The sequence below is a fragment of the Ranitomeya variabilis genome, chromosome 1 (assembly GCF_051348905.1).
Source record: "Ranitomeya variabilis isolate aRanVar5 chromosome 1, aRanVar5.hap1, whole genome shotgun sequence".
Taxonomy (NCBI): Eukaryota; Metazoa; Chordata; class Amphibia; order Anura; family Dendrobatidae; genus Ranitomeya; species Ranitomeya variabilis.
In genome coordinates, this window is record NC_135232.1 from 832419424 (window position 1) to 832447410 (window position 27987).

Genomic DNA, 27987 nt, shown 5'->3' on the forward strand with positions numbered 1-27987 from the left:
AGGCTTTTTGCCGCGGCAGATTCTAAAGACTGCATGCAACCTAAGGCAAGGGCAACACTTTACCACCCAGTAAAATGTTTTCAATGGGAACTGGACTTTCAACAAACTTTGCACAAATCAATAGCACAGGCAAATATAGGAAACTTTCTCTAGCCTGATTAAAGTGGGAAATGTGCAATAGTTTTGCATTAAGGACAAGCTTCAGAGTCTCTACTTGGTATCATCAGAAAACCGAGTTGGAGTGTGGTGCCGGAAGCTTGAATAGGTCAGCTGATGTATCTCTAAGAATTCACAGAGTTTTTTTCTCAAGGTGGTTCAGCGATTTGAATAAATGCCAACCCTTGTCTGCAAAAATCTTGACCCGTTTCCTGCAAGTTTCTGAAAGTGGTGCAAATAACGGGGATGTAGCTCAGTGGTAGAGCGCACGCCTTGCATGTGTGAGGCCCCGGGTTCAATCCCCGGCATCTCCATGGCCTGGGTTTACGTGCAAAGCACGCACTTACTACTGGTGACTACTTTTCCTTCTCCTTATGTGGTTCCTGCAGTCACTCGGTGAAAGAATTACTTGTCAGTGCTCCATCCCACTGGGAGACTTTTGAGGATGTAGCTCAGTGGTAGAGCGCATGCTTCGCATGTATGAGGTACTGGGTTCAACCCCCAGCATCTCCAAACTTTGCCTAATATGGCTAGAAAGCTTTAGCAAACACACTCACGCTTAGTAGTGTCGTCAAGACTCGCAAGTAATCTTTGACGCTTAAACTGGCTTCTTTGCCAGGTCACATAGCAGGACGAGGCTTTTTGCCGCGGCAGATTCTAAAGACTGCATGCAACCTAAGGCAAGGGCAACACTTTACCACCCAGTAAAATGTTTTCAATGGGAACTGGACTTTCAACAAACTTTGCACAAATCAATAGCACAGGCAAATATAGGAAACTTTCTCTAGCCTGATTAAAGTGGGAAATGTGCAATAGCTTTGCATTAAGGACAAGCTTCAGAGTCTCTACTTGGTATCATCAGAAAACCGAGTTGGAGTGTCGTGCCGGAAGCTTGAATAGGTCAGCTGATGTATCTCTAAGAATTCACAGAGTTTTTTTCTCAAGGTGGTTCAGCGATTTGAATAAATGCCAACCCTTGTCTGCAAAAATCTTGACCCGTTTCCTGCAAGTTTCTGAAAGTGGTGCAAATAACGGGGATGTAGCTCAGTGGTGGAGTGCACGCTTTGCATGTGTGAGGCCCCGGGTTCAATCCCCGGCATCTCCATGGCCTGGGTTTACGTGCAAAGGACGCACTTCCTACAGGTGACTACTTTTCCTTCTCCTTATGTGGTTCCTGCAGTCACTCGGTGAAAGAATTATTGTCAGTGCTCCATCCCACTAGGAGACTTTTGGGGATGTAGCTCAGTGGTAGAGCGCATGCTTCGCATGTATGAGGTCCTGGGTTCAACCCCCAGTATCTCCAAACTTTTCCTAATATGGCTAGAAAGCTTTAGCAAACACACTCACGCTTAGTAGTGTCGTCAAGACTTGCAAGGAATCTTTGACGCTTAAACTGGCTTCTTTGCCAGGTCACATAGCAGGACGAGGCTTTTTGCCGCGGCAGATTCTAAAGACTGCATGCAACCTAAGGCAAGGGCAACACTTTACCACCCAGTAAAATGTTTTCAATGGGAACTGGACTTTCAACAAACTTTGCACAAATCAATAGCACAGGCAAATATAGGAAACTTTCTCTAGCCTGATTAAAGTGGGAAATGTGCAATAGCTTTGCATTAAGGACAAGCTTCAGAGTCTCTACTTGGTATCATCAGAAAACCGAGTTGGAGTGTCGTGCCGGAAGCTTGAATAGGTCAGCTGATGTATCTCTAAGAATTCACAGTTTTTTTCTCAAGGTGGTTCAGCGATTTGAATAAATGCCAACCCTTGTCTGCAAAAATCTTGACCCGTTTCCTGCAAGTTTCTGAAAGTGGTGCAAATAATGGGGATGTAGCTCAGTGGTAGAGCGCACGCTTTGCATGTGTGAGGCCCCGGGTTCAATCCCCGGCATCTCCATGGCCTGGGTTTACGTGCAAAGGACGCACTTCCTACAGGTGACTACTTTTCCTTCTCCTTATGTGGTTCCTGCAGTCACTCGGTGAAAGAATTACTTGTCAGTGCTCAATCCCACTAGGAGACTTTTGGGGATGTAGCTCAGTGGTAGAGCGCATGCTTCGCATGTATGAGGTCCTGGGTTCAACCCCCAGCATCTCCAAGCTTTTCCTAATATGGCTAGAAAGCTTTAGCAAACACACTCACGCTTAGTAGTGTCGTCAAGACTTGCAATGAATCTTTGACGCTTAAACTGGCTTCTTTGCCAGGTCACATAGCAGGACAAGGCTTTTTGCCGCGGCAGATTCTTTCTTTTAACAAACTTTGCACAAATCAATAGCACAGGCAAATATAGGAAACTTTCTCTAGCCTGATTAAAGTGGGAAATGTGCAACAGCTTTGCATTAAGGACAAGCTTCAGAGTCTCTACTTGGTATCATCAGAAAACCGAGTTGGAGTGTCGTGCCGGAAGCTTGAATAGGTCAGCTGATGTATCTCTAAGAATTCACAGAGTTTTTTTCTCAAGGTGGTTCAGTGATTTGAATAAATGCCAACCCTTGTCTGCAAAAATCTTGACCCGTTTCCTGCAAGTTTCTGAAAGTGGTGCTAATAACGGGGATGTAGCTCAGTGGTAGAGCGCACGCTTTGCATGTGTGAGGCCCCGGGTTCAATCCCCGGCATCTCCATGGCCTGGGTTTACGTGCAAAGGACGCACTTCCTACAGGTGACTACTTTTCCTTCTCCTTATGTGGTTCCTGCAGTCACTCGGTGAAAGAATTACTTGTCAGTGCTCCATCCCACTAGGAGACTTTTGGGGATGTAGCTCAGTGGTAGAGTGCATGCTTCGCATGTATGAGGTCCTGGGTTCAACCCCCAGCATCTCTAAACTTTTCCTAATATAGCTAGAAAGCTTTAGCAAAGACACTCACGCTTAGTAGTGTCGTCAAGACTCGCAAGGAATCTTTGACGCTTAAACCGGCTTCTTTGCAAGGTCAATTAGCAGGACGAGGCTTTTTGCCGCGGCAGATTCTAAAGACTGCATGCAACCTGAGGCAAGGGCAACACTTTACCACCCAGTAAAATGTTTTCAATGGGAACTGGACTTTCAACAAACTGTGCACAAATCAATAGCACAGGCAAATATAGGAAACTTTCTCTAGCCTGATTAAAGTGGGAAATGTGCAACAGCTTTGCATTAAGGACAAGCTTCAGAGTCTCTACTTGGTATCATCAGAAAACCGAGTTGGAGTGTCGTGCCGGAAGCTTGAATAGGTCAGCTGATGTATCTCTAAGAATTCACAGAGTTTTTTTCTCAAGGTGGTTCAGCGATTTGAATAAATGCCAACCCTTGTCTGCAAAAATCTTGACCCGTTTCCTGCAAGTTTCTGAAAGTGGTGCAAATAACGGGGATGTAGCTCAGTGGTAGAGCGCATGCTTCGCATGTATGAGGTCCTGGGTTCAACCCCCAGCATCTCCAAACTTTGCCTAATATGGCTAGAAAGCTTTAGCAAACACACTCACACTTAGTAGTGTCGTCAAGACTCGCAAGGAATCTTTGACGCTTAAACTGGCTTCTTTGCCAGGTCACATAGCAGGACGAGGCTTTTTGCCGCGGCAGATTCTAAAGACTGCATGCAACCTAAGGCAAGGGCAACACTTTACCACCCAGTAAAATGTTTTCAATGGGAACTGGACTTTCAACAAACTTTGCACAAATCAATAGCACACGCAAATATAGGAAACTTTCTCTAGCCTGATTAAAGTGGGAAATGTGCAACAGCTTTGCATTAAGGACAAGCTTCAGAGTCTCTACTTGGTATCATCAGAAAACCGAGTTGGAGTGTCGTGCCGGAAGCTTGAATAGGTCAGCTGATGTATCTCTAAGAATTCACAGAGTTTTTTTCTCAAGGTGGTTCAGCGATTTGAATAAATGCCAACCCTTGTCTGCAAAAATCTTGACCCGTTTCCTGCAAGTTTCTTAAAGTGGTGCTAATAACGGGGATGTAGCTCAGTGGTAGAGCGCACGCTTTGCATGTGTGAGGCCCCGGGTTCAATCCCCGGCATCTCCATGGCCTGGGTTTACGTGCAAAGGACGCACTTCCTACAGGTGACTACTTTTCCTTCTCCTTATGTGGTTCCTGCAGTCACTCGGTGAAAGAATTACTTGTCAGTGCTCAATCCCACTAGGAGACTTTTGGGGATGTAGCTCAGTGGTAGAGCGCATGCTTCGCATGTATGAGGTCCTGGGTTCAACCCCCAGCATCTCCAAGCTTTTCCTAATATGGCTAGAAAGCTTTAGCAAACACACTCACGCTTAGTAGTGTCGTCAAGACTTGCAAGGAATCTTTGACGCTTAAACTGGCTTCTTTGCCAGGACACATAGCAGGACAAGGCTTTTTGCCGCGGCAGATTCTAAAGACTGCATGCAACCTAAGGCAAGGGCAACACTTTACCACCCAGTAAAATGTTTTCAATGGGAACTGGACTTTCAACAAACTTTGCACAAATCAATAGCACAGGCAAATATAGGAAACTTTCTCTAGCCTGATTAAAGTGGGAAATGTGCAATAGCTTTGCATTAAGGACAAGCTTCAGAGTCTCTACTTGGTATCATCAGAAAACCGAGTTGGAGTGTCGTGCCGGAAGCTTGAATAGGTCAGCTGATGTATCTCTAAGAATTCACAGTTTTTTTCTCAAGGTGGTTCAGCGATTTGAATAAATGCCAACCCTTGTCTGCAAAAATCTTGACCCGTTTCCTGCAAGTTTCTGAAAGTGGTGCAAATAATGGGGATGTAGCTCAGTGGTAGAGCGCACGCTTTGCATGTGTGAGGCCCCGGGTTCAATCCCCGGCATCTCCATGGCCTGGGTTTACGTGCAAAGGACGCACTTCCTACAGGTGACTACTTTTCCTTCTCCTTATGTGGTTCCTGCAGTCACTCGGTGAAAGAATTACTTGTCAGTGCTCAATCCCACTAGGAGACTTTTGGGGATGTAGCTCAGTGGTAGAGCGCATGCTTCGCATGTATGAGGTCCTGGGTTCAACCCCCAGCATCTCCAAGCTTTTCCTAATATGGCTAGAAAGCTTTAGCAAACACACTCACGCTTAGTAGTGTCGTCAAGACTTGCAATGAATCTTTGACGCTTAAACTGGCTTCTTTGCCAGGTCACATAGCAGGACAAGGCTTTTTGCCGCGGCAGATTCTTTCTTTTAACAAACTTTGCACAAATCAATAGCACAGGCAAATATAGGAAACTTTCTCTAGCCTGATTAAAGTGGGAAATGTGCAACAGCTTTGCATTAAGGACAAGCTTCAGAGTCTCTACTTGGTATCATCAGAAAACCGAGTTGGAGTGTCGTGCCGGAAGCTTGAATAGGTCAGCTGATGTATCTCTAAGAATTCACAGAGTTTTTTTCTCAAGGTGGTTCAGTGATTTGAATAAATGCCAACCCTTGTCTGCAAAAATCTTGACCCGTTTCCTGCAAGTTTCTGAAAGTGGTGCTAATAACGGGGATGTAGCTCAGTGGTAGAGCGCACGCTTTGCATGTGTGAGGCCCCGGGTTCAATCCCCGGCATCTCCATGGCCTGGGTTTACGTGCAAAGGACGCACTTCCTACAGGTGACTACTTTTCCTTCTCCTTATGTGGTTCCTGCAGTCACTCGGTGAAAGAATTACTTGTCAGTGCTCCATCCCACTAGGAGACTTTTGGGGATGTAGCTCAGTGGTAGAGTGCATGCTTCGCATGTATGAGGTCCTGGGTTCAACCCCCAGCATCTCTAAACTTTTCCTAATATAGCTAGAAAGCTTTAGCAAAGACACTCACGCTTAGTAGTGTCGTCAAGACTCGCAAGGAATCTTTGACGCTTAAACCGGCTTCTTTGCAAGGTCAATTAGCAGGACGAGGCTTTTTGCCGCGGCAGATTCTAAAGACTGCATGCAACCTGAGGCAAGGGCAACACTTTACCACCCAGTAAAATGTTTTCAATGGGAACTGGACTTTCAACAAACTGTGCACAAATCAATAGCACAGGCAAATATAGGAAACTTTCTCTAGCCTGATTAAAGTGGGAAATGTGCAACAGCTTTGCATTAAGGACAAGCTTCAGAGTCTCTACTTGGTATCATCAGAAAACCGAGTTGGAGTGTCGTGCCGGAAGCTTGAATAGGTCAGCTGATGTATCTCTAAGAATTCACAGAGTTTTTTTCTCAAGGTGGTTCAGCGATTTGAATAAATGCCAACCCTTGTCTGCAAAAATCTTGACCCGTTTCCTGCAAGTTTCTGAAAGTGGTGCAAATAACGGGGATGTAGCTCAGTGGTAGAGCGCATGCTTCGCATGTATGAGGTCCTGGGTTCAACCCCCAGCATCTCCAAACTTTGCCTAATATGGCTAGAAAGCTTTAGCAAACACACTCACACTTAGTAGTGTCGTCAAGACTCGCAAGGAATCTTTGACGCTTAAACTGGCTTCTTTGCCAGGTCACATAGCAGGACGAGGCTTTTTGCCGCGGCAGATTCTAAAGACTGCATGCAACCTAAGGCAAGGGCAACACTTTACCACCCAGTAAAATGTTTTCAATGGGAACTGGACTTTCAACAAACTTTGCACAAATCAATAGCACACGCAAATATAGGAAACTTTCTCTAGCCTGATTAAAGTGGGAAATGTGCAACAGCTTTGCATTAAGGACAAGCTTCAGAGTCTCTACTTGGTATCATCAGAAAACCGAGTTGGAGTGTCGTGCCGGAAGCTTGAATAGGTCAGCTGATGTATCTCTAAGAATTCACAGAGTTTTTTTCTCAAGGTGGTTCAGCGATTTGAATAAATGCCAACCCTTGTCTGCAAAAATCTTGACCCGTTTCCTGCAAGTTTCTTAAAGTGGTGCTAATAACGGGGATGTAGCTCAGTGGTAGAGCGCACGCTTTGCATGTGTGAGGCCCCGGGTTCAATCCCCGGCATCTCCATGGCCTGGGTTTACGTGCAAAGGACGCACTTCCTACAGGTGACTACTTTTCCTTCTCCTTATGTGGTTCCTGCAGTCACTCGGTGAAAGAATTACTTGTCAGTGCTCAATCCCACTAGGAGACTTTTGGGGATGTAGCTCAGTGGTAGAGCGCATGCTTCGCATGTATGAGGTCCTGGGTTCAACCCCCAGCATCTCCAAGCTTTTCCTAATATGGCTAGAAAGCTTTAGCAAACACACTCACGCTTAGTAGTGTCGTCAAGACTTGCAAGGAATCTTTGACGCTTAAACTGGCTTCTTTGCCAGGACACATAGCAGGACAAGGCTTTTTGCCGCGGCAGATTCTAAAGACTGCATGCAACCTAAGGCAAGGGCAACACTTTACCACCCAGTAAAATGTTTTCAATGGGAACTGGACTTTCAACAAACTTTGCACAAATCAATAGCACAGGCAAATATAGGAAACTTTCTCTAGCCTGATTAAAGTGGGAAATGTGCAATAGCTTTGCATTAAGGACAAGCTTCAGAGTCTCTACTTGGTATCATCAGAAAACCGAGTTGGAGTGTCGTGCCGGAAGCTTGAATAGGTCAGCTGATGTATCTCTAAGAATTCACAGTTTTTTTCTCAAGGTGGTTCAGCGATTTGAATAAATGCCAACCCTTGTCTGCAAAAATCTTGACCCGTTTCCTGCAAGTTTCTGAAAGTGGTGCAAATAATGGGGATGTAGCTCAGTGGTAGAGCGCATGCTTTGCATGTGTGAGGCCCCGGGTTCAATCCCCGGCATCTCCATGGCCTGGGTTTACGTGCAAAGGACGCACTTCCTACAGGTGACTACTTTTCCTTCTCCTTATGTGGTTCCTGCAGTCACTCGGTGAAAGAATTACTTGTCAGTGCTCAATCCCACTAGGAGACTTTTGGGGATGTAGCTCAGTGGTAGAGCGCATGCTTCGCATGTATGAGGTCCTGGGTTCAACCCCCAGCATCTCCAAGCTTTTCCTAATATGGCTAGAAAGCTTTAGCAAACACACTCACGCTTAGTAGTGTCGTCAAGACTTGCAATGAATCTTTGACGCTTAAACTGGCTTCTTTGCCAGGTCACATAGCAGGACAAGGCTTTTTGCCGCGGCAGATTCTTTCTTTTAACAAACTTTGCACAAATCAATAGCACAGGCAAATATAGGAAACTTTCTCTAGCCTGATTAAAGTGGGAAATGTGCAACAGCTTTGCATTAAGGACAAGCTTCAGAGTCTCTACTTGGTATCATCAGAAAACCGAGTTGGAGTGTCGTGCCGGAAGCTTGAATAGGTCAGCTGATGTATCTCTAAGAATTCACAGAGTTTTTTTCTCAAGGTGGTTCAGTGATTTGAATAAATGCCAACCCTTGTCTGCAAAAATCTTGACCCATTTCCTGCAAGTTTCTGAAAGTGGTGCTAATAACGGGGATGTAGCTCAGTGGTAGAGCGCACGCTTTGCATGTGTGAGGCCCCGGGTTCAATCCCCGGCATCTCCATGTCCTGGGTTTACGTGCAAAGGACGCACTTCCTACAGGTGACTACTTTTCCTTCTCCTTATGTGGTTCCTGCAGTCACTCGGTGAAAGAATTACTTGTCAGTGCTCCATCCCACTAGGAGACTTTTGGGGATGTAGCTCAGTGGTAGAGTGCATGCTTCACATGTATGAGGTCCTGGGTTCAACCCCCAGCATCTCTAAACTTTTCCTAATATAGCTAGAAAGCTTTAGCAAAGACACTCACGCTTAGTAGTGTCGTCAAGACTCGCAAGGAATCTTTGACGCTTAAACCGGCTTCTTTGCCAGGTCAATTAGCAGGACGAGGCTTTTTGCCGCGGCAGATTCTAAAGACTGCATGCAACCTAAGGCAAGGGCAACACTTTACCACCCAGTAAAATGTTTTCAATGGGAACTGGACTTTCAACAAACTTTGCACAAATCAATAGCACAGGCAAATATAGGAAACTTTCTCTAGCCTGATTAAAGTGGGAAATGTGCAATAGCTTTGCATTAAGGACAAGCTTCAGAGTCTCTACTTGGTATCATCAGAAAACCGAGTTGGAGTGTCGTGCCGGAAGCTTGAATAGGTCAGCTGATGTATCTCTAAGAATTCACAGAGTTTTTTTCTCAAGGTGGTTCAGCGATTTGAATAAATGCCAACCCTTGTCTGCAAAAATCTTGACCCGTTTCCTGCAAGTTTCTGAAAGCGGTGCAAATAACGGGGATGTAGCTCAGTGGTAGAGCGCACGCATTGCATGTGTGAGGCCCCGGGTTCAATCCCCGCCATCTCCATGGCCTGGGTTTACGTGCAAAGGATGCACTTCCTACAGGTGACTACTTTTCCTTCTCCTTATGTGGTTCCTGCAGTCACTCGGTGAAAGAATTACTTGTCAGTGCTCCATCCCACTGGGAGACTTTTGGGGATGTAGCTCAGTGGTAGAGCACATTCTTCGCATATATGAGGTCCTGGGTTCAACCCCCAGCATCTTCAAACTTTGCCTAATATGGCTAGAAAGCTTTAGCAAACACACTCACGCTTAGTAGTGTCGTCAAGACTCGCAAGGAATCTTTGACGCTTAAACTGGCTTCATTGCCAGGTCACATAGCAGGACGAGGCTTTTTGCCGTGGCAGATTCTAAAGACTGCATGCAACCTAAGGCAAGGGCAACACTTTACCACCCAGTAAAATGTTTTCAATGGGAACTGGACTTTCAACAAACTTTGCACAAATCAATAGCACAGGCAAATATAGGAAACTTTCTCTAGCCTGATTAAAGTGGGAAATGTGCAATAGCTTTGCATTAAGGACAAGCTTCAGAGTCTCTACTTGGTATCATCAGAAAACCGAGTTGGAGTGTCGTGCCGGAAGCTTGAATAGGTCAGCTGATGTATCTCTAAGAATTCACTGAGTTTTTTTCTCAAGGTGGTTCAGCGATTTGAATAAATGCCAACCCTTGTCTGCAAAAATCTTGACCCGTTTCCTGCAAGTTTCTGAAAGTGGTGCAAATAACGGGGATGTAGCTCAGTGGTAGAGCGCATGCTTTGCATGTGTGAGGCCCCGGGTTCAATCCCTGGCATCTCCATGGCCTGGGTTTACGTGCAAAGGACGCACTTCCTACAGGTGACTCCTTTTCCTTCTCCTTATGTGGTTCCTGCAGTCACTCGGTGAAAGAATTACTTGTCAGTGCTCCATCCCACTGGGAGACTTTTGGGGATGTAGCTCAGTGGTAGAGCGCATGCTTCGCATGTATGAGGTCCTGGGTTCAACCCCCAGCATCTCCAAACTTTTCCTAATATAGCTAGAAAGCTTTAGCAAACACACTCACGCTTAGTAGTGTCGTCAAGACTCGCAAGGAATCTTTGACGCTTAAACTGGCTTCTTTGCCAGGTCACATAGCAGGACGAGGCTTTTTGCCGCGGCAGATTCTAAAGACTGCATGCAACCTAAGGCAAGGGCAACACTTTACCACCCAGTAAAATGTTTTCAATGGGAACTGGACTTTCAACAAACTTTGCACAAATCAATAGCACAGGCAAATATAGGAAACTTTCTCTAGCCTGATTAAAGTGGGAAATGTGCAATAGCTTTGCATTAAGGACAAGCTTCAGATTCTCTACTTGGTATCATCAGAAAACCGAGTTGGAGTGTCGTGCCGGAAGCTTGAATAGGTCAGCTGATGTATCTCTAAGAATTCACAGAGTTTTTTTCTCAAGGTGGTTCAGCGATTTGAATAAATGCCAACCCTTGTCTGCAAAAATCTTGACCCGTTTCCTGCAAGTTTCTGAAAGTGGTGCTAATAACGGGGATGTAGCTCAGTGGTAGAGCGCACGCTTTGCATGTGTGAGGCCCCGGGTTCAATCCCCGGCATCTCCATGGCCTGGGTTTACGTGCAAAGGACGCACTTCCTACAGGTGACTACTTTTCCTTCTCCTTATGTGGTTCCTGCAGTCACTCGGTGAAAGAATTACTTGTCAGTGCTCCATCCCACTGGGAGACTTTTGGGGATGTAGCTCAGTGGTAGAGCACATGCTTCGCATGTATGAGGTCCTGGGTTCAACCCCCAGCATCTCCAAACTTTGCCTAATATGGCTAGAAAGCTTTAGCAAACACACTCACGCTTAGTAGTGTCGTCAAGACTCGCAAGGAATCTTTGACGCTTAAACTGGCTTCATTGCCAGGTCACATAGCAGGACGAGGCTTTTTGCCGCGGCAGATTCTAAAGACTGCATGCAACCTAAGGCAAGGGCAACACTTTACCACCCAGTAAAATGTTTTCAATGGGAACTGGACTTTCAACAAACTTTGCACAAATCAATAGCACAGGCAAATATAGGAAACTTTCTCTAGCCTGATTAAAGTGGGAAATGTGCAATAGCTTTGCATTAAGGACAAGCTTCAGAGTCTCTACTTGGTATCATCAGAAAACCGAGTTGGAGTGTCGTGCCGGAAGCTTGAATAGGTCAGCTGATTTATCTCTAAGAATTCACAGAGTTTTTTTCTCAAGGTGGTTCAGCGATTTGAATAAATGCCAACCCTTGTCTGCAAAAATCTTGACCCGTTTCCTGCAAGTTTCTGAAAGTGGTGCTAATAACGGGGATGTAGCTCAGTGGTAGAGCGCACGCCTTGCATGTGTGAGGCCCCGTGTTAAATCCCCGGCATCTCCATGGCCTGGTTTTACGTGCAAAGGACGCACTTACTACTGGTGACTACTTTTCCTTCTCCTTAGGTGGTTCCTGCAGTCACTCGGTGAAAGAATTACTTGTCAGTGCTCCATCCCACTGGGAGACTTTTGGGGATGTAGCTCAGTGATAGAGTGCATGCTTCGCATGTATGAGGTCCTGGGTTCAACCCCCAGCATCTCCAAACTTTTCCTAATATGGCTAGAAAGCTTTAGCAAACACACTCACGCTTAGTAGTGTCGTCAAGACTCGCAAGTAATCTTTGACGCTTAAACTGGCTTCTTTGCCAGGTCACATAGCAGGACGAGGCTTTTTGCCGCGGCAGATTCTAAAGACTGCATGCAACCTAAGGCAAGGGCAACACTTTACCACCCAGTAAAATGTTTTCAATGGGAACTGGACTTTCAACAAACTTTGCACAAATCAATAGCACAGGCAAATATAGGAAACTTTCTCTAGCCTGATTAAAGTGGGAAATGTGCAATAGCTTTGCATTAAGGACAAGCTTCAGAGTCTCTACTTGGTATCATCAGAAAACCGAGTTGGAGTGTCGTGCCGGAAGCTTGAATAGGTCAGCTGATGTATCTCTAAGAATTCACAGAGTTTTTTTCCTCAAGGTGGTTCAGCGATTTGAATAAATGCCAACCCTTGTCTGCAAAAATCTTGACCCGTTTCCTGCAAGTTTCTGAAAGTGGTGCAAATAACGGGGATGTAGCTCAGTGGTGGAGTGCACGCTTTGCATGTGTGAGGCCCTGGGTTCAATCCCCGGCATCTCCATGGCCTGGGTTTACGTGCAAAGGACGCACTTCCTACAGGTGACTACTTTTCCTTCTCCTTATGTGGTTCCTGCAGTCACTCGGTGAAAGAATTATTGTCAGTGCTCCATCCCACTAGGAGACTTTTGGGGATGTAGCTCAGTGGTAGAGCGCATGCTTCGCATGTATGAGGTCCTGGGTTCAACCCCCAGCATCTCCAAACTTTTCCTAATATGGCTAGAAAGCTTTAGCAAACACACTCACGCTTAGTAGTGTCGTCAAGACTTGCAAGGAATCTTTGACGCTTAAACTGGCTTCTTTGCCAGGTCACATAGCAGGACGAGGCTTTTTGCCGCGGCAGATTCTAAAGACTGCATGCAACCTAAGGCAAGGGCAACACTTTACCACCCAGTAAAATGTTTTCAATGGGAACTGGACTTTCAACAAACTTTGCACAAATCAATAGCACAGGCAAATATAGGAAACTTTCTCTAGCCTGATTAAAGTGGGAAATGTGCAATAGCTTTGCATTAAGGACAAGCTTCAGAGTCTCTACTTGGTATCATCAGAAAACCGAGTTGGAGTGTCGTGCCGGAAGCTTGAATAGGTCAGCTGATGTATCTCTAAGAATTCACAGAGTTTTTTTCTCAAGGTGGTTCAGCGATTTGAATAAATGCCAACCCTTGTCTGCAAAAATCTTGACCCGTTTCCTGCAAGTTTCTGAAAGTGGTGCAAATAACGGGGATGTAGCTCAGTGGTAGAGCGCACGCTTTGCATGTGTGAGGCCCCGGGTTCAATCCCCGTGCATCTCCATGGCCTGGGTTTATGTGCAAAGGACGCACTTCCTACAGGTGACTACTTTTCCTTCTCCTTATGTGGTTCCTGCAGTCACTCGGTGAAATAATTATTGTCAGTGCTCCATCCCACTAGGAGACTTTTGGGGATGTAGCTCAGTGGTAGAGCGCGTGCTTCGCATGTATGAGGTCCTGGGTTCAACCCCCAGCATCTCCAAACTTTTCCTAATATGGCTAGAAAGCTTTAGCAAACAAACTCACGCTTAGTAGTGTCGTCAAGACTTGCAAGGAATCTTTGACGCTTAAACTGGATTCTTTGCCAGGTCACATAGCAGGACGAGGCTTTTTGCCGCGGCAGATTCTAAAGACTGCATGCAACCTAAGGCAAGGGCAACACTTTACCACCCAGTAAAATGTTTTCAATGGGAACTGGACTTTCAACAAACTTTGCACAAATCAATAGCACAGGCAAATATAGGAAACTTTCTCTAGCCTGATTAAAGTGGGAAATGTGCAATAGCTTTGCATTAAGGACAAGCTTCAGAGTCTCTACTTGGTATCATCAGAAAACCGAGTTGGAGTGTCGTGCCGGAAGCTTGAATAGGTCAGCTGATGTATCTCTAAGAATTCACAGAGTTTTTTTCTCAAGGTGGTTCAGCGATTTGAATAAATGCCAACCCTTGTCTGCAAAAATCTTGACCCGTTTCCTGCAAGTTTCTGAAAGTGGTGCAAATAACGGGGATGTAGCTCAGTGGTAGAGCGCACGCTTTGCATGTGTGAGGCCCCGGGTTCAATCCCCGGCATCTCCATGGCCTGGGTTTACGTGCAAAGGACGCACTTCCTACAGGTGACTACTTTTCCTTCTCCTTATGTGGTTCCTGCAGTCACTCAGTGAAAGAATTACTTGTCAGTGCTCCATCCCACTTGGAGACTTTTGGGGATGTAACTCAGTGGTAGAGCGCATGCTTCGCATGTATGAGGTCCTGGGTTCGACCCCCAGCATCTCCAAACTTTTCCTAATATGGCTAGAAAGCTTTAGCAAACACACTCACGCTTAGTAGTGTCGTCAAGACTCGCAAGGAATCTTTGACGCTTAAACTGGCTTCTTTGCCAGGTCACATAGCAGGACGAGGCTTTTTGCCGCGGCAGATTCTAAAGACTGCATGCAACCTAAGGCAAGGGCAACACTTTACCACCCAGTAAAATGTTTTCAATGGGAACTGGACTTTCAACAAACTTTGCACAAATCAATAGCACAGGCAAATATAGCAAACTTTCTCTAGCCTGATTAAAGTGGGAAATGTGCAACAGCTTTGCATTAAGGACAAGCTTCAGAGTCTCTACTTGGTATCATCAGAAAACCGAGTTGGAGTGTCGTGCCGGAAGCTTGAATAGGTCAGCTGATGTATCTCTAAGAATTCACAGAGTTTTTTTCTCAAGGTGGTTCAGCGATTTGAATAAATGCCAACCCTTGTCTGCAAAAATCTTGACCCATTTCCTGCAAGTTTCTGAAAGTGGTGCAAATAACGGGGATGTAGCTCAGTGGTAGAGCGCACGCTTTGCATGTGTGAGTCCCCGGGTTCAATCCCCGGCATCTCCATGGCCTGGGTCTATGTGCAAAGGACGCACTTCCTACAGGTGACTACTTTTCCTTCTCCTTATGTGGTTCCTGCAGTCACTCGGTGAAAGAATTACTTGTCAGTGCTCCATCCCACTGGGAGACTTTTGGGGATGTATCTCAGTGGTAGAGCGCATGCTTCGCATGTAAGAGGTCCTGGGTTCAACCCCCAGCATCTCCAAACTTTTCCTAATATGGCTAGAAAGCTTTAGCAAACACACTCACGCTTAGTAGTGTCGTCAAGACTCGCAAGGAATCTTTGACGCTTAAACTGGCTTCTTTGCCAGGTCACATAGCAGGACGAGGCTTTTTGCCGCGGCAGATTCTAAAGACTGCATGCAACCTAAGGCAAGGGCAACACTGTACCACCCAGTAAAATGTTTTCAATGGGAACTGGACTTTCAACAAACTTTGCACAAATCAATAGCACAGGCAAATATAGCAAACTTTCTCTAGCCTGATTAAAGTGGGAAATGTGCAACAGCTTTGCATTAAGGACAAGCTTCAGAGTCTCTACTTGGTATCATCAGAAAACCGAGTTGGAGTGTCGTGCCGGAAGCTTGAATAGGTCAGCTGATGTATCTCTAAGAATTCACAGAGTTTTTTTCTCAAGGTGGTTCAGCGATTTGAATAAATGCCAACCCTTGTCTGCAAAAATCTTGACCCATTTCCTGCAAGTTTCTGAAAGTGGTGCAAATAACGGGGATGTAGCTCAGTGGTAGAGCGCACGCTTTGCATGTGTGAGGCCCCGGGTTCAATCCCCGGCATCTCCATGGCCTGGGTCTATGTACAAAGGACGCACTTCCTACAGGTGACTACTTTTCCTTCTCCTTATGTGGTTCCTGCAGTCACTCGGTGAAAGAATTACTTGTCAGTGCTCCATCCCACTGGGAGAGTTTTGGGGATGTATCTCAGGGGTAGAGCGCATGCTTCGCATGTAAGAGGTCCTGGGTTCAACCCCCAGCATCTCCAAACTTTTCCTAATATGGCTAGAAAGCTTTAGCAAACACACTCACGCTTAGTAGTGTCGTCAAGACTCGCAAGGAATCTTTGACGCTTAAACTGGCTTCTTTGCCAGGTCACATAGCAGGACGAGGCTTTTTGCCGCGGCAGATTCTAAAGACTGCATGCAACCTAAGGCAAGGGCAACACTTTACCACCCAGTAAAATGTTTTCAATGGGAACTGGACTTTCAACAAACTTTGCACAAATCAATAGCACAGGCAAATATAGGAAACTTTCTCTAGCCTGATTAAAGTGGGAAATGTGCAATAGCTTTGCATTAAGGACAAGCTTTAGAGTCTCTACTTGGTATCATCAGAAAATCGAGTTGGAGTGTCGTGCCGGAAGCTTGAAAAGGTCAGCTGATGTATCTCTAAGAATTCACAGAGTTTTTTTCTCAAGGTGGTTCAGCGATTTGAATAAATGCCAACCCTTGTCTGCAAAAATCTTGACCCATTTCCTGCAAGTTTCTGAAAGTGGTGCAAATAACGGGGATGTAGCTCAGTGGTAGAGCGCACGCTTTGCATGTGTGAGGCCCCGGGTTCAATCCCCGGCATCTCCATGGCCTGGGTTTACGTGCAAAGGACGCACTTCCTACAGGTGACTACTTTTCCTTCTCCTTATGTGGTTCCTGCAGTCACTCGGTGAAAGAATTACTTGTCAGTGCTCCATCCCACTGGGAGACTTTTGGGGATGTAGCTCAGTGGTAGAGCGCATGCTTCGCATGTAAGAGGTCCTGGGTTCAACCCCCAGCATCTCCAAACTTTTCCTAATATGGCTAGAAAGCTTTAGCAAACACACTCACGCTTAGTAGTGTCGTCAAGACTCGCAAGGAATCTTTGACGCTTAAACTGGCTTCTTTGCCAGGTCACATAGCAGGACGAGGCTTTTTGCCGCGGCAGATTCTAAAGACTGCATGCAACCTAAGGCAAGGGCAACACTTTACCACCCAGTAAAATGTTTTCAATGGGAACTGGACTTTCAACAAACTTTGCACAAATCAATAGCACAGGCAAATATAGGAAACTTTCTCTAGCCTGATTAAAGTGGGAAATGTGCAATAGCTTTGCATTAAGGACAAGCTTTAGAGTCTCTACTTGGTATCATCAGAAAATCGAGTTGGAGTGTCGTGCCGGAAGCTTGAAAAGGTCAGCTGATGTATCTCTAAGAATTCACAGAGTTTTTTTCTCAAGGTGGTTCAGCGATTTGAATAAATGCCAACCCTTGTCTGCAAAAATCTTGACCCATTTCCTGCAAGTTTCTGAAAGTGGTGCAAATAACGGGGATGTAGCTCAGTGGTAGAGCGCACGCTTTGCATGTGTGAGGCCCCGGGTTCAATCCCCGGCATCTCCATGGCCTGGGTTTATGTGCAAAGGACGCACTTCCTACAAGTGACTACTTTTCCTTCTCCTTATGTGGTTCCTGCAGTCACTCGGTGAAAGAATTACTTGTCAGTGCTCCATCCCACTGGGAGACTTTTGGGGATGTAGCTCAGTGGTAGAGCGCATGCTTCGCATGTATGAGGTCCTGGGTTCAACCCCCAGCATCTCCAAACTTTTCCTAATATGGCTAGAAAGCTTTAGCAAACACACTCACGCTTAGTAGTGTCGTCAAGACTCGCAAGGAATCTTTGACGCTTAAACTGGCTTCTTTGCCAGGTCACATAGCAGGACGAGGCTTTTTGCCGCGGCAGATTCTAAAGACTGCATGCAACCTAAGGCAAGGGCAACACTTTACCACCCAGTAAAATGTTTTCAATGGGAACTGGACTTTCAACAAACTTTGCACAAATCAATAGCACAGGCAAATATAGGAAACTTTCTCTAGCCTGATTAAAGTGGGAAATGTGCAATAGCTTTGCATTAAGGACAAGCTTCAGAGTCTCTACTTGGTATCATCAGAAAACCGAGTTGGAGTGTCGTGCCGGAAGCTTGAATAGGTCAGCTGATGTATCTCTAAGAATTCACTGAGTTTTTTTCTCAAGGTGGTTCAGCGATTTGAATAAATGCCAACCCTTGTCTGCAAAAATCTTGACCCGTTTCCTGCAAGTTTCTGAAAGTGGTGCAAATAACGGGGATGTAGCTCAGTGGTAGAGCGCATGCTTTGCATGTGTGAGGCCCCGGGTTCAATCCCTGGCATCTCCATGGCCTGGGTTTACGTGCAAAGGACGCACTTCCTACAGGTGACTCCTTTTCCTTCTCCTTATGTGGTTCCTGCAGTCACTCGGTGAAAGAATTACTTGTCAGTGCTCCATCCCACTGGGAGACTTTTGGGGATGTAGCTCAGTGGTAGAGCGCATGCTTCGCATGTATGAGGTCCTGGGTTCAACCCCCAGCATCTCCAAACTTTTCCTAATATAGCTAGAAAGCTTTAGCAAACACACTCACGCTTAGTAGTGTCGTCAAGACTCGCAAGGAATCTTTGACGCTTAAACTGGCTTCTTTGCCAGGTCACATAGCAGGACGAGGCTTTTTGCCGCGGCAGATTCTAAAGACTGCATGCAACCTAAGGCAAGGGCAACACTTTACCACCCAGTAAAATGTTTTCAATGGGAACTGGACTTTCAACAAACTTTGCACAAATCAATAGCACAGGCAAATATAGGAAACTTTCTCTAGCCTGATTAAAGTGGGAAATGTGCAATAGCTTTGCATTAAGGACAAGCTTCAGAGTCTCTACTTGGTATCATCAGAAAACCGAGTTGGAGTGTCGTGCCGGAAGCTTGAATAGGTCAGCTGATGTATCTCTAAGAATTCACAGAGTTTTTTTCTCAAGGTGGTTCAGCGATTTGAATAAATGCCAACCCTTGTCTGCAAAAATCTTGACCCATTTCCTGCAAGTTTCTGAAAGTGGTGCAAATAATGGGGATGTAGCTCAGTGGTAGAGCGCACGCTTTGCATGTGTGAGGCCCCGAGTTCAATCCCCGGCATCTCCATGGCCTGGGTTTACGTGCAAAGGACGCACTTCCTACAGGTGACTACTTTTCCTTCTCCTTATGTGGTTCCTGCAGTCACTCGGTGAAATAATTACTTGTCAGTGCTCCATCCCACTGGGAGACTTTTGGGGATGTAGCTCAGTGGTAGAGCGCATGCTTTGCATGTATGAGGTCCTGGGTTCAACCCCAGCATCTCCAAATTTTTCCTAATATGGCTATAAAGCTTTAGCAAACACACTCACGCTTAGTAGTGTCGTCAAGACTCGCAAGGAATCTTTGACGCTTAAACTGGCTTCTTTGCCAGGTCACATAGCAGGACGAGGCTTTTTGCCGCGGCAGATTCTAAAGACTGCATGCAACCTAAGGCAAGGGCAACACTTTACCACCCAGTAAAATGTTTTCAATGGGAACTGGACTTTCAACAAACTTTGCACAAATCAATAGCACAGGCAAATATAGGAAACTTTCTCTAGCCTGATTAAAGTGGGAAATGTGCAATAGCTTTGCATTAAGGACAAGCTTCAGAGTCTCTACTTGGTATCATCAGAAAACCGAGTTGGAGTGTCGTGCCGGAAGCTTGAATAGGTCAGCTGATGTATCTCTAAGAATTCACAGAGTTTTTTTCTCAAGGTGGTTCAGCGATTTGAATAAATGCCAACCCTTGTCTGCAAAAATCTTGACCCATTTCCTGCAAGTTTCTGAAAGTGGTGCAAATAATGGGGATGTAGCTCAGTGGTAGAGCGCACGCTTTGCATGTGTGAGGCCCCGAGTTCAATCCCCGGCATCTCCATGGCCTGGGTTTACGTGCAAAGGACGCACTTCCTACAGGTGACTACTTTTCCTTCTCCTTATGTGGTTCCTGCAGTCATTCGGTGAAATAATTACTTGTCAGTGCTCCATCCCACTGGGAGACTTTTGGGGATGTAGCTCAGTGGTAGAGCGCATGCTTTGCATGTATGAGGTCCTGGGTTCAACCCCAGCATCTCCAAATTTTTCCTAATATGGCTATAAAGCTTTAGCAAACACACTCACGCTTAGTAGTGTCGTCAAGACTCGCAAGGAATCTTTGACGCTTAAACTGGCTTCTTTGCCAGGTCACATAGCAGGACGAGGCTTTTTGCCGCGGCAGATTCTAAAGACTGCATGCAACCTAAGGCAAGGGCAACACTTTACCACCCAGTAAAATGTTTTCAATGGGAACTGGACTTTCAACAAACTTTGCACAAATCAATAGCACAGGCAAATATAGGAAACTTTCTCTAGCCTGATTAAAGTGGGAAATGTGCAATAGCTTTGCATTAAGGACAAGCTTCAGAGTCTCTACTTGGTATCATCAGAAAACCGAGTTGGAGTGTCGTGCCGGAAGCTTGAACAGGTCAGCTGATGTATCTCTAAGAATTCACAGAGTTTTTTTCTCAAGGTGGTTCAGCGATTTGAATAAATGCCAACCCTTGTCTGCAAAAATCTTGACCCGTTTCCTGCAAGTTTCTGAAAGTGGTGCAAATAACGGGGATGTAGCTCAGTGGTAGAGCGCACGCTTTGCATGTGTGAGGCCCCGCGTTCAATCCCCGGCATCTCCATGGCCTGGGTTTACGTGCAAAGGACGCACTTCCTACAGGTGACTACTTTTCCTTCTCCTTATGTGGTTCCTGCAGTCACTCGGTGAAAGAATTACTTGTCAGTGCTCCATCCCACTAGGAGACTTTTGGGGATGTAACTCAGTGGTAGAGCGCATGCTTCGCATGTATGAGGTCCTGGGTTCAACCCCCAGCATCTCCAAACTTTTCCTAATATGGCTAGAAAGCTTTAGCAAACACACTCACGCTTAGTAGTGTCGTCAAGACTCGCAAGGAATCTTTGACGCTTAAACTGGCTTCTTTGCCAGGTCACATAGCAGGACGAGGCTTTTTGCCGCGGCAGATTCTAAAGACTGCATGCAACCTAAGGCAAGGGCAACACTTTACCACCCAGTAAAATGTTTTCAATGGGAACTGGACTTTCAACAAACTTTGCACAAATCAATAGCACAGGCAAATATAGGAAACTTTCTCTAGCCTGATTAAAGTGGGAAATGTGCAATAGCTTTGCATTAAGGACAAGCTTCAGAGTCTCTACTTGGTATCATCAGAAAACCGAGTTGGAGTGTCGTGCCGGAAGCTTGAATAGGTCAGCTGATGTATCTCTAAGAATTCACAGAGTTTTTTTCTCAAGGTGGTTCAGCGATTTGAATAAATGCCAACCCTTGTCTGCAAAAATCTTGACCCGTTTCCTGCAAGTTTCTGAAAGTGGTGCAAATAATGGGGATGTAGCTCAGTGGTAGAGCGCACGCTTTGCATGTGTGAGGCCCCGGGTTCAATCCCCGGCATCTCCATGGCCTGGGTTTACGTGCAAAGGATGCACTTCCTACAGGTGACTACTTTTCCTTCTCCTTATGTGGTTCCTGCAGTCACTCAGTGAAAGAATTACTTGTCAGTGCTCCATCCCACTAGGAGACTTTTGGGGATGAAACTCAGTGGTAGAGCGCATGCTTTGCATGTATGAGGTCCTGGGTTCGACCCCCAGCATCTCCAAACTTTTCCTAATATGGCTAGAAAGCTTTAGCAAACACACTCACGCTTAGTAGTGTCGTCAAGACTCCCAAGGAATCTTTGACGCTTAAACTGGCTTCTTTGCCAGGTCACATAGCAGGACGAGGCTTTTTGCCGCGGCAGATTCTAAAGACTGCATGCAACCTAAGGCAAGGGCAACACTTTACCACCCAGTAAAATGTTTTCAATGGGAACTGGACTTTCAACAAACTTTGCACAAATCAATAGCACAGGCAAATATAGGAAACTTTCTCTAGCCTGATTAAAGTGGGAAATGTGCAATAGCTTTGCATTAAGGACAAGCTTCAGAGTCTCTACTTGGTATCATCAGAAAACCGAGTTGGAGTGTCGTGCCGGAAGCTTGAATAGGTCAGCTGATGTATCTCTAAGAATTCACTGAGTTTTTTTCTCAAGGTGGTTCAGCGATTTGAATAAATGCCAACCCTTGTCTGCAAAAATCTTGACCCGTTTCCTGCAAGTTTCTAAAAGTGGTGCAAATAACGGGGATGTAGCTCAGTGGTAGAGCGCACGCTTTGCATGTGTGAGGCCCTGGGTTCAATCCCCGGCATCTGCATGGCCTGGGTTTACGTGCAAAGGACGCACTTCCTACAGGTGACTACTTTTCCTTCTCCTTATGTGGTTCCTGCAGTCACTCGGTGAAAGAATTACTTGTCAGTGCTCCATCACACTAGGAGACTTTTGGGGATGTAGCTCAGTGGTAGAGCTCATGCTTCGCATGTATGAGGTCTTGGGTTCAACCCCCAGCATCTCCAAACTTTTCCTAATATGGCTAGAAAGCTTTAGCAAACACACTCACGCTTAGTAGTGTCGTCAAGACTCGCAAGGAATCTTTGACGCTTAAACTGGATTCTTTGCCAGGTCACATAGCAGGACGAGGCTTTTTGCCGCGGCAGATGCTAAAGACTGCATGCAACCTAAGGCAAGGGCAACACTTTACCACCCAGTAAAATGTTTTCAATGGGAACTGGACTTTCAACAAACTTTGCACAAATCAATAGCACAGGCAAATATAGGAAACTTTCTCTAGCCTGATTAAAGTGGGAAATGTGCAATAGCTTTGCATTAAGGACAAGTTTCAGAGTCTCTACTTGGTATCATCAGAAAACCGAGTTGGAGTGTCATGCCGGAAGCTTGAATAGGTCAGCTGATGTATCTCTAAGAATTCACAGAGTTTTTTTCTCAAGGTGGTTCAGCGATTTGAATAAATGCCAACCCTTATCTGCAAAAATCTTGACCCGTTTCCTGCAGGTGGTGCAAATAACGGGGATGTAGCTCAGTGGTAGAGCGCACGCTTTGCATGTGTGAGGCCCCGGGCTCAATCCCCGGCATCTCCATGGCCTGGGTTTACGTGCAAAGGATGCACTTCCTACAGGTGACTACTTTTCCTTCTCCTTATGTGCTTCCTGCAGTCACTCGGTGAAAGAATTACTTGTCAGTGCTCCATCCCACTAGGAGACTTTTGGGGATGTAGCTCAGTGGTAGAGCGCATGCTTCGCACGTATGAGGTCCTGTGTTCAAACCCCAGCATCTCCAAACTTTTCCTAATATGGCTAGAAAGCTTTAGCAAACACACTCACGCTTAGTAGTGTCGTCAAGACTCGCAAGGAATCTTTGACGCTTAAACTGGCTTCTTTGCCAGGTCACATAGCAGGACGAGGCTTTTTGCCGCGGCAGATTCTAAAGACTGCATGCAACCTAAGGCAAGGGCAACACTTTACCACCCAGTAAAATGATTTCAATGGGAACTGGACTTTCAACAAACTTTGCACAAATCAATAGCACAGGCAAATATAGCAAACTTTCTCTAGCCTGATTAAAGTGGGAAATGTGCAATAGCTTTGCATTAAGGACAAGCTTCAGAGTCTCTACTTGGTATCATCAGAAAACCGAGTTGGAGTGTTGTGCCGGAAGCTTGAATAGGTCAGCTGATGTATCTCTAAGAATTCACAGAGTTTTTTTCTCAAGGTGGTTCAGCGATTTGAATAAATGCCAACCCTTGTCTGCAAAAATCTTGACCCGTTTCCTGCAAGTTTCTGAAAGTGGTGCAAATAACGGGGATGTAGCTCAGTGGTAGAGCGCACGCTTTGCATGTGTGAGGCCCCGGGTTCAATCCCCGGCATCTCCATGGCCTGGGTTTACGTGCAAAGGACGCACTTCCTACAGGTGACTACTTTTCCTTCTCCTCATGTGGTTCCTGCAGTCACTCGGTGAAATAATTACTTGTCAGTGCTCCATCCCACTAAGAGACTTTTGGGAATGTAGCTCAGTGGTAGAGCGCATGCTTTGATGTATGAGGTCCTGGGTTCAACCCCCAGCATCTCCAAACTTTTCCTAATATGGCTAGAAAGCTTTAGCAAACACACTCACGCTTAGTAGTGTCGTCAAGACTCGCAAGGAATCTTTGACGCTTAAACTGGCTTCTTTGCCAGGTCACATAGCAGGACGAGGCTTTTTGCCGCAGCAGATTCTAAAGACTGCATGCAACCTAAGGCAAGGGCAACACTTTACCACCCAGTAAAATGTTTTCAATGGGAACTGGACTTTCAACAAACTTTGCACAAATCAATAGCACAGGCAAATATAGGAAACTTTCTCTAGCCTGATTAAAGTGGGAAATGTGCAATAGCTTTGAATTAAGGACAAGCTTCAGAGTCTCTACTTGGTATCATCAGAAAACCGAGTTGGAGTGTCGTGCCGGAAGCTTGAATAGGTCAGCTGATGTATCTCTAAGAATTCACAGAGTTTTTTTCTCAAGGTGGTTCAGCGATTTGAATAAATGCCAACCCTTGTCTGCAAAAATCTTGACCCGTTTCCTGCAAGTTTCTGAAAGTGGTGCAAATAACGGGGATGTAGCTCAGTGGTAGAGCGCACGCTTTGCATGTGTGAGGCCTAGGGTTCAATCCCCGGCATCTCCATGGCCTGGGTTTACGTGCAAAGGACGCACTTCCTACAGGTGACTACTTTTCCTTCTCCTTATGTGGTTCCTGCAGTCACTCGGTGAAAGAATTACTTGTCAGTGCTCCATCCCACTGGGAGACTTTTGGGGATGTAGCTCAGTGGTAGAACTCATGCTTCGCATGTATGAGGTCCTGGGTTCAACCCCCAGCATCTCCAAACTTTTCCTAATATGGCTAGAAAGCTTTAGCAAACACACTCACGCTTAGTAGTGTCGTCAAGACTCGCAAGGAATCTTTGACGCTTAAACTGGCTTCTTTGCCAGGTCACATAGCATGACGAGGCTTTTTGCCGCAGCAGATTCTAATGACTGCATGCAACCTAAGGCAAGGGCAACACTTTACCACCCAGTAAAATGTTTTCAATGGGAACTGGACTTTCAACAAACTTTGCACAAATCAATAGCACAGGCAAATATAGGAAACTTTCTCTAGCCTGATTAAAGTGGGAAATGTGCAATAGCTTTGCATTAAGGACAAGCGTCAGAGTCTCTACTTGGTATCATCAGAAAACCGAGTTGGAGTGTCATGCCGGAAGCTTGAATAGGTCAGCTGATGTGTCTCTAAGAATTCACAGAGTTTTTTTCTCAAGGTGGTTCAGCGATTTGAATAAATGCCAACCCTTGTCTGCAAAAATCTTGACCCGTTTCCTGCAAGTTTCTGAAAGTGGTGCAAATAACGGGGATGTAGCTCAGTGGTAGAGCGCACGCTTTGCATGTGTGAGGCCCCGGGTTCAATCCCCGGCATCTCCATGGCCTGGGTTTACGTGCAAAGGACGCACTTCCTACAGGTGACTACTTTTCCTTCTCCTTATGTGGTTCCTGCAGTCACTCGGTGAAAGAATTACTTGTCAGTGATCTATCCCACTGGGAGACTTTTGGGGATGTAGCTCAGTGGTAGAGTGCATGCTTCGCATGTATGAGGTTCTGGGTTCAACCCCCAGCATCTCCAAAATTTTCCTAATATGGCTAGAAAGCTTTAGCAAACACACTCACGCTTAGTAGTGTAGTCAAGACTCGCAAGGAATCTTTGACGCTTAAACTGGCTTCTTTGCCAGGTCACATAGCAGGACGAGGCTTTTTGCCGCAGCAGATTCTAAAGACTGCATGCAACCTAAGGCAAGGGCAACACTTTACCACCCAGTAAAATGTTTTCAATGGGAACTGGACTTTCAACAAACTTTGCACAAATCAATAGCACAGGCAAATATAGGAAACTTTCTCTAGCCTGATTAAAGTGGGAAATGTGCAATAGCTTTGCATTAAGGACAAGCTTCAGAGTCTCTACTTGGTATCATCAGAAAACCGAGTTGGAGTGTCGTGCAGGAAGCTTGAATAGGTCAGCTGATGTATCTCTAAGAATTCACAGAGTTTTTTTCTCAAGGTGGTTCAGCGATTTGAATAAATGCCAACCCTTGTCTGCAAAAATCTTGACCCGTTTCCTGCAAGTTTCTGAAAGTGGTGCAAATAACGGGGATGTAGCTCAGTGGTAGAGCGCACGCTTTGCATGTGTGAGGCCTAGGGTTCAATCCCCGGCATCTCCATGGCCTGGGTTTACGTGCAAAGGACGCACTTCCTACAGGTGACTACTTTTCCTTCTCCTTATGTGGTTCCTGCAGTCACTCGGTGAAAGAATTACTTGTCAGTGCTCCATCCCACTGGGAGACTTTTGGGGATGTAGCTCAGTGGTAGAACTCATGCTTCGCATGTATGAGGTCCTGGGTTCAACCCCCAGCATCTCCAAACTTTTCCTAATATGGCTAGAAAGCTTTAGCAAACACACTCACGCTTAGTAGTGTCGACAAGACTCGCAAGGAATCTTTGACTCTTAAACTGGCTTCTTTGCCAGGTCACATAGCAGGACGAGGCTTTTTGCCGCGGCAGATTCTAAAGACTGCATGCAACCTAAGGCAAGGGCAACACTTTACCACCCAGGAAAATGTTTTCAATGGGAACTGGACTTTCAACAAACTTTGCACAAATCAATAGCACAGGCAAATATAGGAAACTTTCTCTAGCCTGATTAAAGTGGGAAATGTGCAATAGCTTTGCATTAAGGACAAGCTTCAGAGTCTCTACTTGGTATCATCAGAAAACCGAGTTGGAGTGTCGTGCCGGAAGCTTGAATAGGTCAGCTGATGTGTCTCTAAGAATTCACAGAGTTTTTTTCTCAAGGTGGTTCAGCGATTTGAATAAATGCCAACCCTTGTCTGCAAAAATCTTGACCCGTTTCCTGCAAGTTTCTGAAAGTGCTGCAAATAACGGGGATGTAGCTCAGTGGTAGAGCGCACGCTTTGCATGTGTGAGGCCCCGGGTTCAATCCCCGGCATCTCCATGGCCTGGGTTTACGTGCAAAGGACGCACTTCCTACAGGTGACTACTTTTCCTTCTCCTTCTGTGGTTCCTGCAGTCACTCGGTGAAAGAATTACTTGTCAGTGCTCCTTCCCACCAGCAGACTTTTGGGGATGTAGCTCAGTGGTAGAGCGCATGCTTCACATGTATGAGGTCCTGGGTTCAACCCCCAGCATCTCCAAACTTTTCCTAATATGGCTAGAAAGCTTTAGCAAACACTCACGCTTAGTAGTGTCGTCAAGACTCACAAGGAATCTTTGACGCTTAAACTGGCTTCTTTGCCAGGTCACATAGCAGGACGAGGCTTTTTGCCGCGGCAGATTCTAAAGACTGCATGCAACCTAAGGCAAGGGCAACACTTTACCACCCAGTAAAATGTTTTCAATGGGAACTGGACTTTCAACAAACTTTGCACAAATCAGTAGCACAGGCAAATATAGGAAACTTTCTCTAGCCTGATTAAAGTGGGAAATGTGCAATAGCTTTGCATTAAGGACAAGCTTCAGAGTCTCTACTTGGTATCATCAGAAAACCGAGTTGGAGTGTCGTGCCGGAAGCTTGAATTGGTCAGCTGATGTATCTCTAAGAATTCACAGTTTTTTTCTCAAGGTGGTTCAGCGATTTGAATAAATGCCAACCCTTGTCTGCAAAAATCTTGACCCGTTTCCTGCAAGTTTCTGAAAGTGGTGCAAATAACGGGGATGTAGCTCAGTGGTAGAGCGCACGCTTTGCATGTGTGAGGCCCCGGGTTCAATCCCCGGCATCTCCATGGCCTGGGTTTACGTGCAAAGGACGCACTTCCTACAGGTGACTACTTTTCCTTCTCCTTATGTGGTTCCTGCAGTCACTCGGTGAAAGAATTACTTGTCAGTGCTCCATCCCACTAGGAGACTTTTGGGGATGTAGCTCAGTGGTAGAGCGCATGCTTCGCATGTATGAGGTCCTGGGTTCAACCCCCAGCATCTCCAAACTTTTCCTAATATGGCTAGAAAGCTTTAGCAAACACACTCACGCTTAGTAGTGTCGTCAAGACTCGCAAGGAATCTTTGACGCTTAAACTGGCTTCTTTGCCAGGTCACATAGCAGGACGAGGCTTTTTGCCGCGGCAGATTCTAAAGACTGTATGCAACCTAAGGCAAGGGCAACACTTTACCACCCAGTAAAATGTTTTCAATGGGAACTGGACTTTCAACAAATTTTGCACAAATCAATAGCACAGGCAAATATAGG

At 45.8% G+C, this 27987-nt stretch overlaps 53 non-coding genes across 53 annotated transcripts; all 53 read left to right on the forward strand.

The window, feature by feature from the left end:
- Positions 1-398: 398 nt before the first annotated feature.
- Positions 399-470, forward strand: TRNAA-UGC (transfer RNA alanine (anticodon UGC)). Its single transcript has one exon. It is a non-coding gene; the product is annotated as a tRNA-Ala (tRNA).
- Positions 471-597: 127 nt separating this feature from the next.
- TRNAA-CGC (transfer RNA alanine (anticodon CGC)) lies at positions 598-669 on the forward strand. Its single transcript has one exon. It is a non-coding gene; the product is annotated as a tRNA-Ala (tRNA).
- Positions 670-1387: 718 nt separating this feature from the next.
- Positions 1388-1459, forward strand: TRNAA-CGC (transfer RNA alanine (anticodon CGC)). Its single transcript has one exon. It is a non-coding gene; the product is annotated as a tRNA-Ala (tRNA).
- A 518-nt stretch (positions 1460-1977) lies between these two features.
- Positions 1978-2049, forward strand: TRNAA-UGC (transfer RNA alanine (anticodon UGC)). The gene has a single exon. It is a non-coding gene; the product is annotated as a tRNA-Ala (tRNA).
- A 127-nt stretch (positions 2050-2176) lies between these two features.
- TRNAA-CGC (transfer RNA alanine (anticodon CGC)) lies at positions 2177-2248 on the forward strand. The gene has a single exon. It is a non-coding gene; the product is annotated as a tRNA-Ala (tRNA).
- Positions 2249-2699: 451 nt separating this feature from the next.
- On the forward strand, positions 2700-2771 carry TRNAA-UGC (transfer RNA alanine (anticodon UGC)). Its single transcript has one exon. It is a non-coding gene; the product is annotated as a tRNA-Ala (tRNA).
- Positions 2772-2898: 127 nt separating this feature from the next.
- TRNAA-CGC (transfer RNA alanine (anticodon CGC)) lies at positions 2899-2970 on the forward strand. The gene has a single exon. It is a non-coding gene; the product is annotated as a tRNA-Ala (tRNA).
- A 520-nt stretch (positions 2971-3490) lies between these two features.
- On the forward strand, positions 3491-3562 carry TRNAA-CGC (transfer RNA alanine (anticodon CGC)). The gene has a single exon. It is a non-coding gene; the product is annotated as a tRNA-Ala (tRNA).
- A 520-nt stretch (positions 3563-4082) lies between these two features.
- TRNAA-UGC (transfer RNA alanine (anticodon UGC)) lies at positions 4083-4154 on the forward strand. The gene has a single exon. It is a non-coding gene; the product is annotated as a tRNA-Ala (tRNA).
- Positions 4155-4281: 127 nt separating this feature from the next.
- On the forward strand, positions 4282-4353 carry TRNAA-CGC (transfer RNA alanine (anticodon CGC)). The gene has a single exon. It is a non-coding gene; the product is annotated as a tRNA-Ala (tRNA).
- A 518-nt stretch (positions 4354-4871) lies between these two features.
- Positions 4872-4943, forward strand: TRNAA-UGC (transfer RNA alanine (anticodon UGC)). Its single transcript has one exon. It is a non-coding gene; the product is annotated as a tRNA-Ala (tRNA).
- A 127-nt stretch (positions 4944-5070) lies between these two features.
- Positions 5071-5142, forward strand: TRNAA-CGC (transfer RNA alanine (anticodon CGC)). The gene has a single exon. It is a non-coding gene; the product is annotated as a tRNA-Ala (tRNA).
- Positions 5143-5593: 451 nt separating this feature from the next.
- Positions 5594-5665, forward strand: TRNAA-UGC (transfer RNA alanine (anticodon UGC)). The gene has a single exon. It is a non-coding gene; the product is annotated as a tRNA-Ala (tRNA).
- Positions 5666-5792: 127 nt separating this feature from the next.
- Positions 5793-5864, forward strand: TRNAA-CGC (transfer RNA alanine (anticodon CGC)). Its single transcript has one exon. It is a non-coding gene; the product is annotated as a tRNA-Ala (tRNA).
- A 520-nt stretch (positions 5865-6384) lies between these two features.
- Positions 6385-6456, forward strand: TRNAA-CGC (transfer RNA alanine (anticodon CGC)). The gene has a single exon. It is a non-coding gene; the product is annotated as a tRNA-Ala (tRNA).
- Positions 6457-6976: 520 nt separating this feature from the next.
- TRNAA-UGC (transfer RNA alanine (anticodon UGC)) lies at positions 6977-7048 on the forward strand. Its single transcript has one exon. It is a non-coding gene; the product is annotated as a tRNA-Ala (tRNA).
- Positions 7049-7175: 127 nt separating this feature from the next.
- Positions 7176-7247, forward strand: TRNAA-CGC (transfer RNA alanine (anticodon CGC)). The gene has a single exon. It is a non-coding gene; the product is annotated as a tRNA-Ala (tRNA).
- Positions 7248-7765: 518 nt separating this feature from the next.
- TRNAA-UGC (transfer RNA alanine (anticodon UGC)) lies at positions 7766-7837 on the forward strand. The gene has a single exon. It is a non-coding gene; the product is annotated as a tRNA-Ala (tRNA).
- Positions 7838-7964: 127 nt separating this feature from the next.
- TRNAA-CGC (transfer RNA alanine (anticodon CGC)) lies at positions 7965-8036 on the forward strand. Its single transcript has one exon. It is a non-coding gene; the product is annotated as a tRNA-Ala (tRNA).
- A 451-nt stretch (positions 8037-8487) lies between these two features.
- Positions 8488-8559, forward strand: TRNAA-UGC (transfer RNA alanine (anticodon UGC)). Its single transcript has one exon. It is a non-coding gene; the product is annotated as a tRNA-Ala (tRNA).
- Positions 8560-10268: 1709 nt separating this feature from the next.
- Positions 10269-10340, forward strand: TRNAA-CGC (transfer RNA alanine (anticodon CGC)). The gene has a single exon. It is a non-coding gene; the product is annotated as a tRNA-Ala (tRNA).
- Positions 10341-10860: 520 nt separating this feature from the next.
- On the forward strand, positions 10861-10932 carry TRNAA-UGC (transfer RNA alanine (anticodon UGC)). The gene has a single exon. It is a non-coding gene; the product is annotated as a tRNA-Ala (tRNA).
- A 127-nt stretch (positions 10933-11059) lies between these two features.
- Positions 11060-11131, forward strand: TRNAA-CGC (transfer RNA alanine (anticodon CGC)). Its single transcript has one exon. It is a non-coding gene; the product is annotated as a tRNA-Ala (tRNA).
- Positions 11132-11850: 719 nt separating this feature from the next.
- TRNAA-CGC (transfer RNA alanine (anticodon CGC)) lies at positions 11851-11922 on the forward strand. The gene has a single exon. It is a non-coding gene; the product is annotated as a tRNA-Ala (tRNA).
- A 719-nt stretch (positions 11923-12641) lies between these two features.
- Positions 12642-12713, forward strand: TRNAA-CGC (transfer RNA alanine (anticodon CGC)). The gene has a single exon. It is a non-coding gene; the product is annotated as a tRNA-Ala (tRNA).
- Positions 12714-13233: 520 nt separating this feature from the next.
- TRNAA-UGC (transfer RNA alanine (anticodon UGC)) lies at positions 13234-13306 on the forward strand. Its single transcript has one exon. It is a non-coding gene; the product is annotated as a tRNA-Ala (tRNA).
- A 126-nt stretch (positions 13307-13432) lies between these two features.
- On the forward strand, positions 13433-13504 carry TRNAA-CGC (transfer RNA alanine (anticodon CGC)). The gene has a single exon. It is a non-coding gene; the product is annotated as a tRNA-Ala (tRNA).
- Positions 13505-14024: 520 nt separating this feature from the next.
- On the forward strand, positions 14025-14096 carry TRNAA-UGC (transfer RNA alanine (anticodon UGC)). Its single transcript has one exon. It is a non-coding gene; the product is annotated as a tRNA-Ala (tRNA).
- A 127-nt stretch (positions 14097-14223) lies between these two features.
- On the forward strand, positions 14224-14295 carry TRNAA-CGC (transfer RNA alanine (anticodon CGC)). The gene has a single exon. It is a non-coding gene; the product is annotated as a tRNA-Ala (tRNA).
- A 520-nt stretch (positions 14296-14815) lies between these two features.
- Positions 14816-14887, forward strand: TRNAA-UGC (transfer RNA alanine (anticodon UGC)). Its single transcript has one exon. It is a non-coding gene; the product is annotated as a tRNA-Ala (tRNA).
- A 127-nt stretch (positions 14888-15014) lies between these two features.
- Positions 15015-15086, forward strand: TRNAA-CGC (transfer RNA alanine (anticodon CGC)). The gene has a single exon. It is a non-coding gene; the product is annotated as a tRNA-Ala (tRNA).
- A 520-nt stretch (positions 15087-15606) lies between these two features.
- TRNAA-UGC (transfer RNA alanine (anticodon UGC)) lies at positions 15607-15678 on the forward strand. Its single transcript has one exon. It is a non-coding gene; the product is annotated as a tRNA-Ala (tRNA).
- Positions 15679-16397: 719 nt separating this feature from the next.
- On the forward strand, positions 16398-16469 carry TRNAA-UGC (transfer RNA alanine (anticodon UGC)). Its single transcript has one exon. It is a non-coding gene; the product is annotated as a tRNA-Ala (tRNA).
- A 127-nt stretch (positions 16470-16596) lies between these two features.
- Positions 16597-16668, forward strand: TRNAA-CGC (transfer RNA alanine (anticodon CGC)). The gene has a single exon. It is a non-coding gene; the product is annotated as a tRNA-Ala (tRNA).
- A 520-nt stretch (positions 16669-17188) lies between these two features.
- On the forward strand, positions 17189-17260 carry TRNAA-UGC (transfer RNA alanine (anticodon UGC)). The gene has a single exon. It is a non-coding gene; the product is annotated as a tRNA-Ala (tRNA).
- A 127-nt stretch (positions 17261-17387) lies between these two features.
- On the forward strand, positions 17388-17459 carry TRNAA-CGC (transfer RNA alanine (anticodon CGC)). Its single transcript has one exon. It is a non-coding gene; the product is annotated as a tRNA-Ala (tRNA).
- Positions 17460-18178: 719 nt separating this feature from the next.
- Positions 18179-18250, forward strand: TRNAA-CGC (transfer RNA alanine (anticodon CGC)). Its single transcript has one exon. It is a non-coding gene; the product is annotated as a tRNA-Ala (tRNA).
- Positions 18251-18770: 520 nt separating this feature from the next.
- TRNAA-UGC (transfer RNA alanine (anticodon UGC)) lies at positions 18771-18842 on the forward strand. The gene has a single exon. It is a non-coding gene; the product is annotated as a tRNA-Ala (tRNA).
- A 718-nt stretch (positions 18843-19560) lies between these two features.
- Positions 19561-19632, forward strand: TRNAA-UGC (transfer RNA alanine (anticodon UGC)). Its single transcript has one exon. It is a non-coding gene; the product is annotated as a tRNA-Ala (tRNA).
- Positions 19633-20549: 917 nt separating this feature from the next.
- TRNAA-CGC (transfer RNA alanine (anticodon CGC)) lies at positions 20550-20621 on the forward strand. Its single transcript has one exon. It is a non-coding gene; the product is annotated as a tRNA-Ala (tRNA).
- A 520-nt stretch (positions 20622-21141) lies between these two features.
- Positions 21142-21213, forward strand: TRNAA-UGC (transfer RNA alanine (anticodon UGC)). The gene has a single exon. It is a non-coding gene; the product is annotated as a tRNA-Ala (tRNA).
- A 918-nt stretch (positions 21214-22131) lies between these two features.
- Positions 22132-22203, forward strand: TRNAA-CGC (transfer RNA alanine (anticodon CGC)). The gene has a single exon. It is a non-coding gene; the product is annotated as a tRNA-Ala (tRNA).
- A 510-nt stretch (positions 22204-22713) lies between these two features.
- Positions 22714-22785, forward strand: TRNAA-UGC (transfer RNA alanine (anticodon UGC)). Its single transcript has one exon. It is a non-coding gene; the product is annotated as a tRNA-Ala (tRNA).
- A 127-nt stretch (positions 22786-22912) lies between these two features.
- Positions 22913-22984, forward strand: TRNAA-CGC (transfer RNA alanine (anticodon CGC)). The gene has a single exon. It is a non-coding gene; the product is annotated as a tRNA-Ala (tRNA).
- Positions 22985-23504: 520 nt separating this feature from the next.
- TRNAA-UGC (transfer RNA alanine (anticodon UGC)) lies at positions 23505-23576 on the forward strand. Its single transcript has one exon. It is a non-coding gene; the product is annotated as a tRNA-Ala (tRNA).
- Positions 23577-24493: 917 nt separating this feature from the next.
- TRNAA-CGC (transfer RNA alanine (anticodon CGC)) lies at positions 24494-24565 on the forward strand. Its single transcript has one exon. It is a non-coding gene; the product is annotated as a tRNA-Ala (tRNA).
- A 520-nt stretch (positions 24566-25085) lies between these two features.
- TRNAA-UGC (transfer RNA alanine (anticodon UGC)) lies at positions 25086-25157 on the forward strand. The gene has a single exon. It is a non-coding gene; the product is annotated as a tRNA-Ala (tRNA).
- A 127-nt stretch (positions 25158-25284) lies between these two features.
- On the forward strand, positions 25285-25356 carry TRNAA-CGC (transfer RNA alanine (anticodon CGC)). Its single transcript has one exon. It is a non-coding gene; the product is annotated as a tRNA-Ala (tRNA).
- A 719-nt stretch (positions 25357-26075) lies between these two features.
- Positions 26076-26147, forward strand: TRNAA-CGC (transfer RNA alanine (anticodon CGC)). The gene has a single exon. It is a non-coding gene; the product is annotated as a tRNA-Ala (tRNA).
- Positions 26148-26667: 520 nt separating this feature from the next.
- TRNAA-UGC (transfer RNA alanine (anticodon UGC)) lies at positions 26668-26739 on the forward strand. The gene has a single exon. It is a non-coding gene; the product is annotated as a tRNA-Ala (tRNA).
- A 127-nt stretch (positions 26740-26866) lies between these two features.
- TRNAV-CAC (transfer RNA valine (anticodon CAC)) lies at positions 26867-26938 on the forward strand. Its single transcript has one exon. It is a non-coding gene; the product is annotated as a tRNA-Val (tRNA).
- Positions 26939-27454: 516 nt separating this feature from the next.
- On the forward strand, positions 27455-27526 carry TRNAA-UGC (transfer RNA alanine (anticodon UGC)). Its single transcript has one exon. It is a non-coding gene; the product is annotated as a tRNA-Ala (tRNA).
- A 127-nt stretch (positions 27527-27653) lies between these two features.
- Positions 27654-27725, forward strand: TRNAA-CGC (transfer RNA alanine (anticodon CGC)). Its single transcript has one exon. It is a non-coding gene; the product is annotated as a tRNA-Ala (tRNA).
- The last annotated feature ends 262 nt before the right edge of the window (positions 27726-27987 follow it).